This window comes from Nothobranchius furzeri, chromosome 7, assembly GCF_043380555.1.
Source record: "Nothobranchius furzeri strain GRZ-AD chromosome 7, NfurGRZ-RIMD1, whole genome shotgun sequence".
Lineage (NCBI taxonomy): Eukaryota > Metazoa > Chordata > Actinopteri > Cyprinodontiformes > Nothobranchiidae > Nothobranchius > Nothobranchius furzeri.
Genome location: NC_091747.1, coordinates 62,358,107 through 62,375,959, shown reverse-complemented (window position 1 = coordinate 62,375,959; position 17,853 = coordinate 62,358,107). Strand labels below are relative to the sequence as shown.

The window sequence follows — 17,853 nt, the reverse complement described above, 5'->3', positions numbered from 1 at the left end:
TTGTCGTCATAATCGAGTGAAGTAATCATTATATATTCCAGTGACCGTTTTAATGTTAGCTTGCTTTAATTAGTTTTCTCTTCACCGCTTTCTGGCCTCTTGGGTTAATTGGACTAAAGGGGACCACAAGAGGTTTAGAAAAGTTCAGTGGGAGACTTATGGCCTCGTATTTGTATGAACAGAGTTTTAATGTACATTTTTATTTACATTTGAAAACTAGTATACCATTTAAAACATCAGGAGCCTGGTACTGATCATAAAACCGTTGTCTGTGTGCTTTTATAAGTAAATAAGCTTCTTAAATTACTCTAATTAAAACGAATATTAATGATGATTATAAAAGATTTCCCACACTTACAGGAACCAATTTAATATAAAACATCTGGACTCATCTGTCTCATTTAGTGTGTCAGGAAAAAGATCGGAGGTGAGCAGCTTCACCATCGGAAGCTCTTTTTGTCTTGGGAAGACTATTAAAATTACAGAATGATCCCGAACAATGCCATCGTAATTAAATCAATTATTAAAGAGCCCGAGGCGTCTTCTGAAGGGGGAGAAAATGACAAAGACTCTCAGGATGAGGGCCGTTCTGCACCAAGAGCTTAAGGCTGTTTTTTCTGTGTAAATCGAGATTTTCTTCCTTTTAAGTTTCCCACGGGTTGATCGCTTCTTAAATGCCGAGAGAGACATTGTCTCAGGAGACCGTACAGCCGAGGAGGGATTTTAATTTTGGATTTATAATTACACGAGTTGGGCACTTTGAAGGCCAGGGTGTTTTTAATCTGAGAATTGACTGTTTAAACATCAGAAAAAAGAAATAACTGCTTTTGTCTGGTTTTCACCTTCAGAATTTCATATAATTAACAGTTTTTTAAGGATAGTTTTAGATTTGAATGTTAAATTCGTTGGTCATTTTAAGGGTTTGTGCACTTAAACCACCACGAGGTGAAATGTCCAATCAGAACCTGAATACTTGGGTTAGAGATTCTAGAATTTTGTCTCCAAAGGTTCTAACACCAAGTGTAAACCCCAGATCTGATCCCAAACATTAGCCCTCCTCCACGGGGCTGACTCTGGTACGAGGTGTCTGGTTTTCTTGAAATGTGCTGCTGTGCATTTTGGGTAAACAGCTTCTTATTTTTTTTGTTTGCAAGGGGAATGTTCTTGACCAGCGGTTCTAACGGTGTGTGAGAGGTTTTCTCTGGGCGGTGGTTGAGTTCGTTCAGCCCTGAGCACCCCTGAATCGTTCAGGTGTAAAAAGGCTCTTTAAGTGAAGTCACGGACCAGTGGCCCCTTACAAAAACACAATTTTTCCATTTATTTAGTTGAATCAGTGGAAAAGTTCGACCAGAACACATTTTGACGCAAAAAATTGAATCGTAACTCAACTGTTATTCTCGAAGAGCTGTTTGGTGAACGCTTGGTGATCTCCTTGATGGTGCATCGTTTGGTCGAACGTTTGCACAGTTCTGAAAATTTAAATGTATTCAATAAGTTTTCTTTGACAGTTTCTTTGGTTTAAAATAGGGCTGCACGATATTAGGAAAACCTGCGATATTCGATAACAGTGCTTAATATTGCGATATCGATATTACTCACGATAAATGAACAAATACTAAAGTATGCAGTGTTGATGTCATCTGGCGTGTGACGTCTGCTCTGGGTTCAAAGCAAACAAAAGCTAATGCATGAATTCCATTACAACATAATATTTTTATAGCAAAAATATGCAGCTGCACCTGCTACTGTATTAGCAGCTGCACCCGCTACTGTATTAGCAGCTGCACCTGCTACTGTATTAGCAGCTGCACCCGCTACTGTACTAGCAGCTGCACCCGCTACTGTATTAGCAGCTGCACCTGCTACTGTATTAGCAGTTGCACCCGCTACTGTACTAGCAGCTGCACCCGCTACTGTATTAGCAGCTGCACCTGCTACTGTATTAGCAGCTACACCCGCTACTGTATTAGCATCTGCACCTGCTACTGTATTAGCAGCTGCACCCGCTACTGTATTAGCAGCTGCACCTGCTACTGTATTAGCAGCTGCACCCGCTACTGTATTAGCATCTGCACCTGCTACTGTATTAGCAGCTGCACCTGCTACTGTATTAGCATCTGCACCTGCTACTGTACTAGCAGCTGCACCCGCTACTGTATTAGCAGCTGCACCTGCTACTGTATTAGCAGCTGCACCCGCTACTGTATTAGCAGCTGCACCCGCTACTTTATTAGCAGCTGCACCCGCTACTGTATTAGCATCTGCACCTGCTACTGTATTAGCAGCTGCACCCGCTACTGTATTAGCATCTGCACCTGCTACTGTATTAGCAGCTGCACCCGCTACTGTATTAGCATCTGCACCTGCTACTGTATTAGCAGCTGCACCTGCTACTGTATTAGCAGCTGCACCCGCTACTGTATTAGCAGCTGCACCCGCTACTGTATTAGCAGCTGCACCTGCTACTGTATTAGCAGCAAAACAACAAACTGCATGCATGCAGTTTCTCAGTGACTTTAAAACATCACCTCCACCATAAAACTTTTTCTGATGCTCCAAAGACAGAAAAACATCCCTTACCAGGGTTTTCTGAATAAAAATATCTGAAAATAAGTTTAAATGTTAAATAATAGTTAACATCACTTAAATGCAACAGCAAATTCTCTCATTGCTACTGAGCATTTTCTCCACTTATGTGGTTATGATATAAGGCTGTTGCTGCTATTGGGAAGTGAACTGTGCTGGGCCAAACTGTGGAGATTTTTTGAGGGACAGTGAAAAACAATTGTCTACCTTTCAGAAGAGGAACTGGCAAAAAAATACATGGAAAATATGTGAAAACGTTTGTTTTTAACCCCAAATTGAACAAGTTTACCTAGATCTTAAAAAGCAGCTCAGATGATGAAACTGCAACTATGATTCTGATAACAAGCTAACAAACTGGCTAGCAGAGCTTCTGACTGACAGTTTTTGTGCAGCAGCAAGTCAACTATCCTGATTAACAAGGTTATAAAAGCTCATAAATAAAAAATCACTTTGATGTGTGGGGGAACTTTTCCGGGCCCTCTTTAGCAGGGTGGGACTGGGAGGAGAGTGCTGTAGCCTTTTAGCTGGAAGCTAACCGGAGCCTGGGGCTAACATCACCACCCGGTGGAACACTAGCGACATGAAGGTGGGTGGGTTGGTTCACCGGCACGTGTCGGAGTCAGCCCGGTTTTTATCAGCTGCTTAACGACACCGAGCGGACTCACATTCAAGTTTGGAAGCAGCGCTCATTCCAGAAACCTCAGCACAAAGTGCGTTCGTTGCTCTGAGCCAGCATGACGAACAAGGGAACGGCGCCGCTAACTCTGTTCAGGTTGTGCGTTCCACCCATCCTAAGGGTCTACGTAGGGGGCGGGCGTATTACGTAAACGGACCCATCTGATTGGCCGCATATCAGAAGGGCTACATTTGATTGGTCAAATAATACTTCCGCGTAAAAAACAGAGCTGGTTTACAAAAAGGTGATGTATGACACGGGTGGAAATGTTTGAACCAAACATTTATTGCCGTTTTTGACGTGCTTTGCGATGGGCCTATCGCACATCCTGTTATCCCGATGACGATAATTTTTCGATATATTGTGCAGCCCTAGATTAAAACAAACATTTGTCATTTGACAGTTCATGTCACTAAAGTGTTGCTGTCCAGCAGCCACTCAGTCATTTAAAGATGAATGTTTCATTGATTCAACCATCTTCTTACTTTTATGAGAATTTTTCTTCGGTTTTCATTTTGAAAAGCTTCTTTTTGGCCGTTCACCTTAAACTCTCGTCTGCACAGAAGAATGGTATTGATCCGTTTCCTGGAAACTGTACGAAGGCCGTCCCTGACAATCACAGCAGGTCAGATAGAAAAACAGCAGTTCCCTTTTAAAGGTATTTTGCTTTTAGTCTGACCCCTCAGGCCAAAAGACACACAGAGATTTGTGGTAAGACCTTGTGCTTTTATTGTCAGCGTGATCTGACACACTTTTTTATTTAGGTCATAAAAATAGGCTGGAAAATTGAAAACAAGTGAACTTTGGCATAAACATCATCTGATTTTCTCATAAATGCTGCTTCTTCTTTAATTATTGTTGTAATATTGTTACATATAATGAACGCCCACACTCTCAAATATAAATGAACCACAAACAAAGACTCCACAATGGCACGCTGTCAGAAAAATACCTTGTTTTCTAATCGCAGGCCAAAGGTCATTGGAACTAAAATGATGAGTTTTAAAAACCACACAAGGATGTTTCGTAGTAAATGCCTCTGTCATCCTGGAGCATCTGAATCTTACGTTTGACAGAAAAGTGATTAACCCTCCCACTGTCCTAATGGGTGTGATCCCGTGAGGAAAGTTGACCATTGAGCAGGATTGATGGTTTATCCCTTGAGCACCACCTCACCCCTGCCACATGGACCCAAGAGATAAACCATCAACCCTGCTCAATGGTCAACTTTCCTCACAGGATCACACCCATTAGGGCAGTGGGAGGGTTAAATAACATGAGTTAGAGGTGAAAACAAGCTTGTTAGTCGAATACAATTTTAGAGCCTAGTTATGGCTAACATTAGCATTAGTATTTCCTCAATAAAACCGCTGAAATCGCTTAAAGTAAGTCTGATTTATTATGTATCGACCATATGAACCAGATGGCTGCTCACGCTGATCCAGGTTATGTTGGAGGTTTCTTCCTGTTAAATGGGAGTTTTCCTCTCCACAGTCGTTACATGCTTGCTTAATATGGGAATTGCTGTAAACAGGTTAGCGACTCGATGCAATCTGCGGGGTTCCTTAGATAGGAGACGTAATTAATTAGCGTAGTGAACTGAACTCGATTCAACTGGAATTTGATGATGTTTATCAGATGATGTTTTACTCTTTCTCCGGAATTCTCAATCGTCTCTCTCTCATTCAATAGAACTGATAAACTCTTAATCAAAAGTTTCAGATTACTCTATAAACTGGTTAAAATCCTCAGTTTTACCAATTAATTTCTCTTTTGTCAATTTACTTAATACACAATTGGAGTCAGGGAATATCACATACCTGGGAATTAATGTCTCTCCCAAGCTGGCAGATGTAACCAAACTAAACTACATCCCACTTTTAAGGAAAGTGGAAGATGATCTTGCAAGATGGAAATCCTTACCAATATCACTCATGGGGAGAGTTGCTACAATTAAAATGATGGTCTTACCCAGAATAAATTACTTATTCTCGATGATCCCAAACAAACCACCAGCTGACTGGTTTAAATCTCTGGACTCCTCAATTACTAAATTCCTTTGGCAGGATAAACCTCCACGAATTAGCTTAAAAACGCTTCAGACGACCAAAGACAGAGGAGGACTGGATTTACCCAACTTTTATTATTATTTCTTAGCCAACAGGCTGCAATATATACCAAGATGGTTGCAAGATAACCCACTAGATGAGTCCTGGTTAGATATAGAACAGACACTTTGCAATACGATAGAGCTTTCAGACTTACCATTTATTAGCTCAAGCATAAGGAAACATGAAGGAAGCAGTAGAATTTATGGTTCCTTTTATTCCAGTTTCTGAAGAAGCAAAACAACCCCAAACCATCACACTACCACCACCATATTTTACTGTTAGTATGAAGTTTTTTGTCTGAAATGCTGGGTTATTTCTAAGCCAGATGTAACGGGACATCTGCCTTCCGAAAAGTCCACCTTTTGTCTCATCAGTCCACAAGGTATTTTCCCAAACGTCTTGACAATCATTGAGATGTTTCTTAGCAAAATTGAGACGAGCCCTAATGTTCTTTTTGCTTAACAGTGGTTTGCGTGTAGGAAATCTGCCATGCAGGCCATTTTTGCCCAGTCTCTTTCTTATGGTGGAGTAGTGAACTTTGACCTTAATTGAGGCAAGTGAGGCCTGCAGTTCTTTAGAAGTTGTCCTGGGGTCTTTTGTAACCTCTCGGATGAGTTGTCTCTGCGCTCTTGGAGTAATTTTGGTCGGCCGCCCACTCCTGGGAAGGTTCACCACTGTTCCATGTTGTTGCCATTTGTGGATAATTGCTCTCACTGTGGTTCGCTGGGGTCCCAAAGCTTTAGAAATGGCTTTACAACCTTTACCAGACTGATAGATCTCAATTACTTTTGTTCTCATTTGTTCATGAATTTCTTTGGATCTTGGCATGATGTCTAGCTTTTGAGGTGCTTCTGGTCTTCTTCTCTGTGTCAGGCAGCTCATATTTAAGTGATTTCTTGATTGAAACAGGTGTGGCAGTAATCAGGCTTGGGGGTGGCTACAGAAATTTAACTCAGGTGTGAAATATTTTTTAATAAGGGGGGCAATTACTTTTTCACACAGGGCAACGTAGGTTTGGATTTTGTTCTCTCCCTAAATAATAAAACCCATCATTTCAAAACTGCCTTTTGTGTTTACTTGTGTTATCTTTGACTAATGGTTAAATGTGTTTGATGATCAGAAACATTTTGTGTGACAAACATGCAAAAGAATAAGAAATCAGGAAGGGGGCAAATGGTTTTTCACACCGCTGAATATATATATATATATATATATATATATATATATATATATATATATATATATATATATATATATATTAATATAATATAATATTCTGTCAGGGTTCCCAGGGCAGTTGAAGACTCTATTTAGAGTTTTTTATGTTTTTCAACAGATTGTGCATTTTCCCTATGTATACCCGGGAAATAACTGCATAAAAAAAATTAAAATTGAATGAAAATATTTTTATGACCATGTATGATTTATGTGTTGCAAATTTGCTGATAAAACTCTTCATCTGGACATAAAACATGTTTATATTTTTTCATTTGTTTACATTTCTGGTTATGATCATACAGGTGGAAATAAAAAGGTTAAATCTCATAACGCACAAATATTTTGTGAGGATTGAAGCCAAGTACAAAATTCATGTAAAATTTAACTTGGGAGTTATGAAATATTACATGAGGAAGTATTGTGTCTGTATTTTTTGTGCACCAAGGTTAAAAATGTGACGTTTCTAGAAAACATGAATTCACACAAAAACTATAAAGTGAGCAAAAAAATTATTTCATGCCTATTTGTGACACTCCAAGGCTGTGACAATTTAACCCCAAATAAAGTCATCTGAACGTAAAACACAACACATTTATTGATTTTTGAATGTTATTATTATTTTTTTCACAGTTCTGGTATTGATCATAAATTGGCAATAAAGGGGTTAAATCTCCGAAACACACACATTTTTTATTATATTTTGTTAGGGCTGAAGCCAAGGATCAAAGATATGTAAAGAAATTGGTACATATGAATCATTTTATACTATTTCTATAGGAAGTTTTCTATTTGCATTTTTTGTGCTCAAACACACTTTAGAAAATTAAAAGGACATAAAAGGTTAATTATTTTTTGGTAAATGAGCTGTAGAATGCTGAGAAATATTTTCCAGACTGTAATGCCTGAGGAATTAAAAATTATGGGAAACAAATAATTTTGACCCTTAAAACATTTATACACCAGTTTTCTATTTTTTCTAAATTATTACAAAAATGTTCCCATTCATTAATGTGATTTACAGAAGAAAGTTAGAACGTCTCAGGAATTTTAGTTGAAATGAGTTCTCCTTTTCTGTTTAGCTACGGCAGCAGATTTTGGTTAAAAACATGAAAAAACTCCCTTTGATGCAATCCTTTTCTGTCACCATGATGTTAATAACAGGGTTCAAGGACATGCAAGTTTTAAAAAAATCTGAAAAGCAACTTTATTTCCACCCAAAAGAGGAAAAGCCAGAACCCCGTAAAAGTAAAAACAGCAGGTTGTTTATAATGAGCACTTTCTGAAATAAGATTTAAACCATATAAATAAATTTGTGTTAATACCCTGAAACATTATATCCTCTGTGCTCTCCTTCAGAAGCACAGGAGCAGAGTGGAGGGATTATATGATTCAGAGAATGCCCTCGTAGTCATCTTCCCTCAGCTGGAGCACATATTTACAGTCAGACAATAAAACCCATAATTCACGGGTAAACATCTTGGGTTTCAGTGATTTCCAGAGCACTTTATATACATGCAGAGGGGGCGGAATACGTGTTACGGCTTTTTTGTGCTGGTTCAGTTCATTGTTGGGAAGTAAATGCACCATTTCTTGTCCTGGTTTGGCACCAGCCCTGAACAAAACGGTGGCGATGCTCGTGCTTTCGGGGGCTTTTATTGTTAGACCGGTGGGAGTTAAATTCACCGCAGGGGGAAGAAAGAAAAGCTTCCCACAGTAGAAGTGTGTTTATTGCTTCAGATATAAGCTGAAAACAGAAGAGGATGGAACTGAGCAGGTCAGACAACCTGATCAATACCCATGTTTTCACTCTGACTGTGTTGAATATGTATGGAAGCGTTCTCTTATTCAGCCATCATTCCTCCCTATTTCCTTGTTGAATAAGTCGTTTGATTCGGCGCCCTGGCAGCGCTCCCGTATCCTTTTGTAGATGACTCGATATGGAAGTGAGATATGAGCGATGTGCTACTCCCACATCCTTTTTCACATTCTTTACTGCAGCTGAAGTGTGTCATTTCTGCTGATAACATCTCATTCGTACAAGGCGCATGTTGCATATGACATGAAATTTATGGCAAAACAAATCAACTGTTTACATTTATTCATGCATTTTCGTATCTAGATTGGAGCCAATTTAGAGCTGCTAACATGGTTAAAGGGAACTAAAATGTTGTTGCAAACCTGTGATTGAAAGGCTTGAGTGCTTTATGAGTAAATGTGAGCAAAACATTTGGTTTTTTTGTGTTTTTTCTTCAGGGATAATTTTTTATCGGTTTGCTTTAGGGCTGCAGCCATCAGATATTTTAGGAACTGAATTTTAAGTCAAATAATTCCTGATTTATGAAGGACTCTTTACTAGAAACGCTGTATTGTCCTCTCTTTCATCTTTTCACTTGGTTCAAATCCTGTCTTTCAAGCCACACTCAGTTCACATCTCAATCCAGTTCTGTAACTTTGGGAATGCCCCAAGGTGTCATACTGGGCCCCCTGCTTTTTACAAGTTCTTTCTCTCAGTAATACATCCGTAAATATAACGTTAATTTCCACTGCTATGCTGATGACGCTCAGCTCTACGTTACCGAAACGTCCCGTCTGAAGACGACAGACACAGCAAACTAATGAGATCCGTGCAATCTAAAATAAATCCCTATTTGTTCATCAGAGCTTTTTAAAACATGTTCGGGTTCCAAAAAAATGTGTCAAGTCAGCATTAAGACCCTCATGAAGCTGCCATGCTTTACCAACCAAATGCCCTCTAGACACTTGGAAGTAGAAGAGCTTGCTGCTCCAGCATTAAGCTACAGTGTGGTGAACTTGGTATGATGACCCTCGCTCCAATTAGAATCCCAGAAACCTGGCACCATGACGACCAACATCTTCGGCTTAGATGCAGAAGTTTAATTTGCTCTAAACCATCGTAGATGAAGAGCCCAGTCCCTTCTGAACACCATCCATGTTCAGGATGTTGTTCTCCAATGTTTATTGATTTTTTGAGAACCAAATGTAGGTAGATGATGTTAAAATCACCATGAAGAGGTTCCAGATTCCTTCGTCTCATACAAACAAGGTCGCCGGCGTTTCCTCCAACGGCTCCTTCATTTGTTATTCTAATCAGGCTGTCATTTGGCTGTTTTCACCCCTGATGATGAGTAATGGGCTTTTGGTTACTAATGTTTCAGCTGGTCACAGTTGGAGGGAAACAAACCTACTCAACAGAAAGGCCAATATTATTGTTTTAAGTTCTGTGGAGCTATGAAGGACACAAAAGTATTCTGTTTATCCTCATTCGTGTTAAAGCATCTCCTTGTTCAGGCCAGGATGTTTCACCTTTAGTTTGTGTTTATCCCTGGAAAACCTCCTGGATTTGGCTCGACTCGGAGCTTTGTGGGATGTTTGCTCTAAGACCCGTCTCCTGCCTCTCCTTGATAGGACCGGTCAGGGCTGCAGAGCTGAGGCTTACCTGGGTGTATCGCTTTGGATGCCAGCCTAATCATCTGGCCCCAAGTCAGGCGTTGGCTGGGCCCAAGCTTCCACAGCACAACAGATGGGCCCTCAAAGGACCCAACACATCTGCAGTCCTACAGGAAGATGAAGAGGAGGATGAAGGAGTAGGGGAGGGGGTGAAAGGAGACAGGAACTAATTCCTCTCATCTTCTGATTTCACGCAAATGAGGGCAAGGGATGTGCATAACGAGGCAGCATCCTGCTTTGGCGAGGTAAGTGGAGATCTGAAGACCGCTGGGACGTTCGCTTTGGACGGGAACAAACATCGCTCCGTCTCAAGTGAACGCTCTCAATTACAAACATGGCACTTTAAACGACTTAAGGGAAGAGAGTGGACCTCGGTTTATCAGTTTGTTGATGAAGTAAAATTATTCACCAGACAACAAAACAAAGACGTGTCTCCGCGGAACGGTTTGTGCCTAACGGGAAGTATCCGTGGTTTAGGAGGTGATACGAGATCAGACTTAATGTTTGTAAAAGTTTTCATCCGGAAAGTTGATTCTGACGATGAATGAAGCTCCTGACCGAGTTTTATATCCTGACGTAGTTCCTCACTACGGAACGTTTCAGCGTTGTTGCAGAACGTTGGAATTGTTGTTGGAGCGTAACTTACAGCAGTGCAACGGTCATTCCAAAATACAAGGCCTAAAGGGAAGAGCTTGTACCTGTTACCTGGTTATGAGGTTTAAACTTGATATTTAGGTTTTTGTGCCTTGTAATAATGAGAAACGTTGAATACAATTTGAGGGGAAAAAAAACTCCCGTTCTCGTTTGTTTAAGAGATTAAACTCCAGGAAAAATTCAAAGAACTTCAAAAAGCAAAAGTTGCCGGTGAAGAAAGCCTAATTTTCCATTCTGTGATTATTTACTGTAACTCCAGATGGATTTGTTATTTTCTAAAGTTCCTTTAGAACACATGTCAGAGTCAAGGCCCGCGGGCCGCATCCGGCGCATTTTTATGTGGCCCGCGAGATAAATATCAAAAATATATTAAAACTGGCCCGCTTGCCGATTTGACCGCAAATACTTATACTCCCATGATGCTTTGTGGCGCCAGCGCGGAGCAGATGCGCCCCCTCCTTTGTGTTTTTTCAGCGCTGAGGCAGTCAGAGGTAGTTGGGTGTCTGCAGCTCCGCTGTCTCGGGCAAACTACACTCCTCTCTCTCAGCGCCGAGTTCACTCAGCTGTTTTCTGACGTTGAAGCCCAGAAACGGAGATTCTAGCCGCTCAGTAATGTGTTCACGACTGAAGGAGAAAGTTTTCAAACTAACGTCCAGACAGAGCTGATATAACTCCAGCGAGCAGCGACACGCTCAAACCAGCACGACTCTGTCGTTGTGTTTCCTCCCCGACACACAACAACGTGGTCAAGCTGCTCAGACATGTTCATCAGCACAAACCTGTGTGAGCACCTGTTGTCATCTAATGTTGTCATTATTATGATGAAGATGAACAAAACAACAGGAGTCTCCTCCTCAGCTCAGATCAACCCCATGATGCAGGTATCTGGCTGGAACAGGTGAGCATCACAGTAAACCAGTAGAGCAAACTGAGCTTTAAATATGTTGGTTTTATGCTCTTTTTCTGCTCCAAAACAGGAAAGTTAACAGGTGAGATGTTGCATTTTCATTTAAGATAAAATGATATTTTTATTTTGTTGTTGGCCCGTGAGAAAAGATTTAACCTACAGTAAACAGGAAGTGGAAAGGCTGCAGATAGATGAATAGAATAGAAAATCCCTTTATTGTTCCTCAGTGGGGAAAGCTAGACGTCACAGCAGCGATGACACGTATTACAGGAGAAAAAAGGAGAATAAAAAATAAGAAAAATGAATAAACAAGAAAACATAAATCCTGAATAGATTTTTAAAATGCTGAATATACCGCAAGCAATGAATACCACTGATGCCTTTTATTTAAAACTGACTTGCTCATGTGTCATTTGGTTATTCCACATTCAGTGTTAATGCAGAAATATGTTTGTTTCCAAATTTAAAGGTTCAAAATTGCATACATGTTGATAAAGAAAATGTGCAAATTTACCGTCACTTTTTCAAAAAATATTAAGTTTGGCCCTCGACTCCGTCCCAGAGTTTCATTTCGGCCCCGTGTGAGTTTGAGTTTGACACCCCTGCTTTAGAAGGTTTGATGTTGGGTTTGTGATCATTTGAAACCTCTGTGGCTGTTTTTGGTGGATTGGTTGCCATTTATGGTTCATTTCTGAGGTATTTTTAGCATTAGAATCCGATCTGGGGGGGACGATGTTTGGTTTTGTTCCGTTTGGAGGCCGAGTCACGACCGCGTCTCCCCTGCTGATGGATGCAGCTGCTCCCTGCTCAGCTACTCAGTGGGAGTTTCTCAGGAAGCTCCTCGGTGGGGCGTCCGATTGGGCTGAGCAATTAGCTCCAGCACATGAACCGATTTTCCTCTGCGTGCCGAGCATCATTTGCCTCTCCTGATTGTAGACGCTGATTTGCTGGTTTGCCTGTTGAGAGGGCGCCTTCTCCAAAACACCGACCCAGCTGCTAAAAGAAGCTGCTAAATCACGTCTGCGTCACTCGTGGGTCCTGGTCTTGATCTTCTCTCCTTTTTAGCCACGTGGCTGTAGAGAAATGCTAATGCCTCGATCAGTCACCAGAAATCACACTTTAAAAAAACACGCTGAGAGCTCGTGTGTCTGTTCCCCCCCCAACGTTCAAATAATAGCAGTGATTTGCATCTATTATTTTTTTCCCGAGGCCTGCTCGTACATCTGCTCAGAATTAGTCATTATCGTTCCTCCATAATTTGGCGGGGGGTTGCCCTAATGTACTCTCCTCAAAAACCAAACATGCAACAAATCTCAGCTCTGGGAGACGTTTGCTTGATATTTAATTTTACTTTTTTGCAGCGATAAAAACGTGAAGTGGAGTCGTCCCGAGAGTGAGCTTCCTGAGGTTAGGATGGTAATGATGATGGTCATGAGGACCCGGTACAGAGTGATGTGGGAGAGCAGATGACTCACACAGATGGTAGCAGAACTTTAATCGCTCCGTTTCTAAGTCGGGCTGCCATCTTGGTTCTCTTTTGGTACCATTTCGTCAGAACCGCCCTCCTCCTGGACCAATGGCTGCAAACCGCTCAGCACCAGACCCCCTCTGAGCTGATGACATGTTAACTTCCCCTGATTATGATTACCTTCTGTGTTTTCTAATTTGGGCTCGGCTTCAAGTGTTGCTAAGTTGGAGGGGAAAGGAAAAACACACATTGAGCGTTAAATTCCCCGAACAGGCCACAAAACCCACCATTAGCCGCCGCGTGTGCGCAGCTCCAGCTATTGTCTTTGTCTCATTTAATGCTTGTCTCGTGTGAAATGAACTATCGGGCCACCTCCAGCACTTATGGTAAAAAATGACGGGCAGAATCCTGAGAAATGGGGCTTTATGGGAGCCAGAGCCTACTTTTACAAGGTTAATGAACTCTCACTAACTTTAATAGTCTGTTTTCCCCTCATGCATCTTCATAAAGCGCCCTTCCCCAAGTCTGCAGGCGAGGGGTGCCATTTCAAACAGCTGTGCCAGGCGAGTAAAAATGAAAGGAACCTCATGATGAATCACATTCACCCCTCTTCCTTTTTCGCTCTTCACCTGCTAACTGTCGGAGGGTTACCGTCATTCCCCTTGATGTGGGGGAAGGTGCTAAAGGAACACCGGACTTGTGTTAAGTTCCTAATCACCTGGACCAAATGAGGGAGCGTCGGGGAGAGGGGAGGGGGAGCATGCGTCCCAGGAGTGGTATTAAAAAGGAAGCGGAGCAAGCAGCTGGGGTTAGAGCTGGAGGCCTGCTCGCAGCTCTGCACACACACACACACACACACACACACACACACACACACGCACACACACGCACGCACGCACGCACGCACGCACACACACACACACACACACACACACACACACACACACACACACACACACACACACACACACACACACACACACAGCATTTCTGAAGGACTAAGAACTCTGACTCACATTTTCTAAGATCTCTCCGATGCTGGCTCGGTTCTGATGTGATGGACACCCACGCCGGTCTGGACGCATGAAGTCGGATTAAATGTGTTATTTCTTATTAGAATGTTTGTTTTGGGCACATTTTAGTCATCTTATCCGATTATTTGAAATCATCCTAATATTTGTTTTGTCCTTTTAGCACAATCTTTGTTCATTTCTGGTACTTTTTAAACATTTTTTACTTTTTAAAGCCTTAAATTTAGAGCATTTTATTGCTGATATGCATTAAGAAGAAATAAAAGCTGTAAACAGGAAGTATTTAATCACTCATGTTATGAAAACAGTTGCATCATGAACAAGTTATAAAACAAAACAAGCCCACAAAGAGGTAAAATTGGCGCTTACCACCTACAGTACTGAGGGTGGAAACGGGTATACGTTTGGAGGTTTTTGAGGAATGTACTAATACAGGTGAAGAGTTAGAGCCCTCAGAAACATGGAAATAAGCTAAATAAATAAAATATGTGTGATGCTATACGGTTACATCTATTTTGTAACCAGTTATTTATAAATTTAGGATGACTGGATGTTATTTTTGTTGTTCTTTTTTCAGTCATTTTCCATGAACTAATCTAGTTTATTTAGTCTTCAATGATACGATTTCCAGATTTTCTGTATGTTTGTGAGTTTTACGATTATTTGTTGTTATTTAACGTTTCATGCCGGAGCTCAGAAGTCCTTTCTTGTGCTTTAGTAGGAAGTGAAGCGTTTGTTTCCACATAAACAAACGTAGTGACACACTTGCACTAAAGCATGAAATATCTCAAAACAACACTTCCCCAGAGAGGCAAAGGGAGGAGTAATCCGTTTATTTTGGGCTCTGCTAGAGTTTTAGGGTATGGAGGAGATTTTTAGAGCTGACAGCTTATTGTGCTTTTTTGTGGCCTGTAGGTCAACACAACAGCGACATGTAGAAGCTTTATTCTTTCAGTTATTCATCTAATGTGAAATAAACCATTTAAAACGTGGGTTTGTGTTTCAGCTGACTTGCTTTAGCGATCAGACGGCTTTTCTGACACACCTACACACAGGTAGGCCACCAACCCCTGCAACAATTAGCCATCTCAGAAATGACACCTTTAATTGCAGCCTCTTGTTTGGACTGCTGTAGCGACACAGAGGGGGTTAAATGCACTCGTTATTTTAGAAATACAATTTTAGTTTTTATAGACAAAAAGTCTTTTATGGGTCACTCGTTCTGTGAAGCACACTGTTCATTTTCACCCTGTAATTAACAGGAATAAAACCTGGAAAAGGTGTGGGATCTGAAGTGATGACAGAGGGCACGCAGCTGAAATTAATGCTTTACTTAGTTTAGTTAGAAATGCTTCTAATAGGTGTTTAAAACAACAGATTTTGTTTTGTTTGTGTCAGCTTGTGTGACACGAGGCTGTTTATGTCCCTGTCGAACAGTACAGCGTGTCCTCAGCCTTCATCGGGTTCTGCAGGAATCGCTCGTTTTAGTCAGATCTTCAGTGTTCAGGCAGGAAAACTTCTAAAGCCGGCAGGGATCTGCACTCGTAGCCCACCCACGCTAACGCTACAACAGGCTAAAGCAATAATCCAGTGTAGCGTAAGGTTGAAGTCACTAGCTCCAAAAGGTAAATCACTGTTCCCCTCCCTCCTCTGGCAGGAAGTTTACAGACTGACATTAAATCAGTCTAGGTTCAGTTAGCATTCACGCTAGGTTGGTGTGCTAAACTGTATGTGTCAATTAGTCACCCTACAGTGCACGCTGGGAACTGAGGTGCATAGGGAGCCTAAGTCACGCCCATCTACTTCCAGACCACAGGTCCCCGGAAGAATGAAAAATGAATCAAGTCAACGGGGCTAAAAAGGCTATTTTCTTATTCCGCTTGTTTTGTGCCATAGATTTCACATATGATGTCCGTGAATTTTAAAGACACATTTTGATACCAAGAACGCGCTTATTTTCTAACCATGAACCGACCGGAAAGGGAGGAGACTCATGCTCCCTAATTTTGTTGACTGATGGTGCGTTCGATTTGTCCTCAGAACCAGGAAATCCCAACTTCTGAGCAGGAAAAATCAAACAAAGCGCCCCCAAAGTCCGACCTCCCAAACTAACTTTTGGGTGAAATGTGTTTATTTTACAAAACACGCTTGAAAGAGTGCGTTTAAAATCAATGTTACTTGTAGTGCTTGCTGCTCAGTTGAACATACTAAAAGTTTTGTTTGCATGTTGAACATATCTACAAACAGTGGCTGCTTGGGAAGTGGGCGTCACCATATTGGAATCCTGACTTCTCTGACTACGGTAACCTGAACATGGGTAACTTGGATGTGACACTATTCCCACTTCCAAGTTCCAACATCCGAGGTAAATCGAACATACCCTGACGCCTCCCTTGGTCGCATGGCTCAATCGCTCAGCAGTCGCACGAAACTCAAATGAGGGGCAGGAAGTGTTTTTCTCCACTACTGAACACAGGCGCTTCTTTTTAAACTGCAGCAAAAGGTTTTTTTTTTTTTTAGGTTTTGTGTGCAAAGATGTGTAGGACTACAAATGTCCGTCTCACCAAATTGACGTTGTTGAACCAGACAGAAGAGAAGAAGAAAAATGTCTGAGTTTAGTGAGTTTCGAATCCTTTTTCCAGGATGTTGGGAGCGTTAAACGTAGAGAAAACCACCTCATGTGTCAGGTAGCAGCCACAGTGAGGGAGACGAGATTCTGCAGCGACATCTGATTTGTAATCTTTCAATTATGAACGTTATAAGCTAACAAATCTCACAGTACATGGCAGACAGTCGAAACTCACATCATTTTCATTGAAACTAAAGTACAACGTGTGCGTGATTCAGCGCGTGATGCAAAGCGAATTAGAAAATAGCTTTACATCCCCGTGCATTCATTATTTTCTTTGTTCTGGGTCACGTGTCAACCAGACGTTTAGCTTGTACAATGTTGAAAATAAAATGACTACAAACCAGATGTTGCATATATGATATCACCACAGAATCTCACTTACCTACCACATGTCCAGATTTATAGTGTCCACATTTAATGCTCCTTCTTTCGTCCCGGAAGAAAGATTCAAAGCTCGCTAGACTTACGGCCATTTTCTTCTCCGTGTCTGGTTCGATGACGTCAGTATGAGGAGACAAGCATTTGTAGTCACGTCTCTTCACACAAAACCCAAAATACCCTTATCTGCTGTTCTAAAATAAGCGCTTTCCTGGCATCAGAATGTCTTTAAAACCAACAGACATCATCTGTGAAATCCATGGCTCATAGATAGCTTAACACGTTTGTGCTCTAGTGGAGGCCCCTCTAGCCCTCCTTCTTGATATGGCCGTGTCCAAACGTGTTCCTCTGTTTGTGCAGCTTTAGTTGATCTGATGACTTGCAGTGACCCCGTTTTGATCTTAGCTTCTCCTTTCCATCGCTCTCCCTCCTCCTTACCCGCTTTAGGAATAGGAGTTGTGGACACACGCATGTTTGAAGACACGGAGGTCAATCTCACACTGAACGTGATGGAGTGAGTCTATCTCGGGCTCTTTTCTCTGCACCTTTTGCCTCTCAGTTACCACCTTTCTTAACATCCATTACTCTGTCTCTCTGCCTCCATATTCTTTATTTTCACTTGCCGCCTCTCAATCTCCACCTCTCTGTGCTTCCAAGGCTCAACGTGTCATTGAGAAACCTTGAGGATAAATGAGGTCTTCAGTGAGAGTCGAGCATCATGTCG

At 41.5% G+C, this 17,853-nt stretch overlaps 1 protein-coding gene across 1 annotated transcript in view; it reads left to right on the top strand.

The window, feature by feature from the left end:
- The first annotated feature begins 10,210 nt into the window (after positions 1-10,210).
- Positions 10,211-17,853, top strand: part of drosha (drosha ribonuclease III) — a 287,001-nt gene continuing 279,358 nt past the window's right edge. Inside the window, exon 1 of the mRNA XM_070553472.1 lies at positions 10,211-10,304. The gene's annotated coding sequence lies outside the window, so the exon portion shown is untranslated. The remainder of the gene's footprint in view (positions 10,305-17,853) is intronic.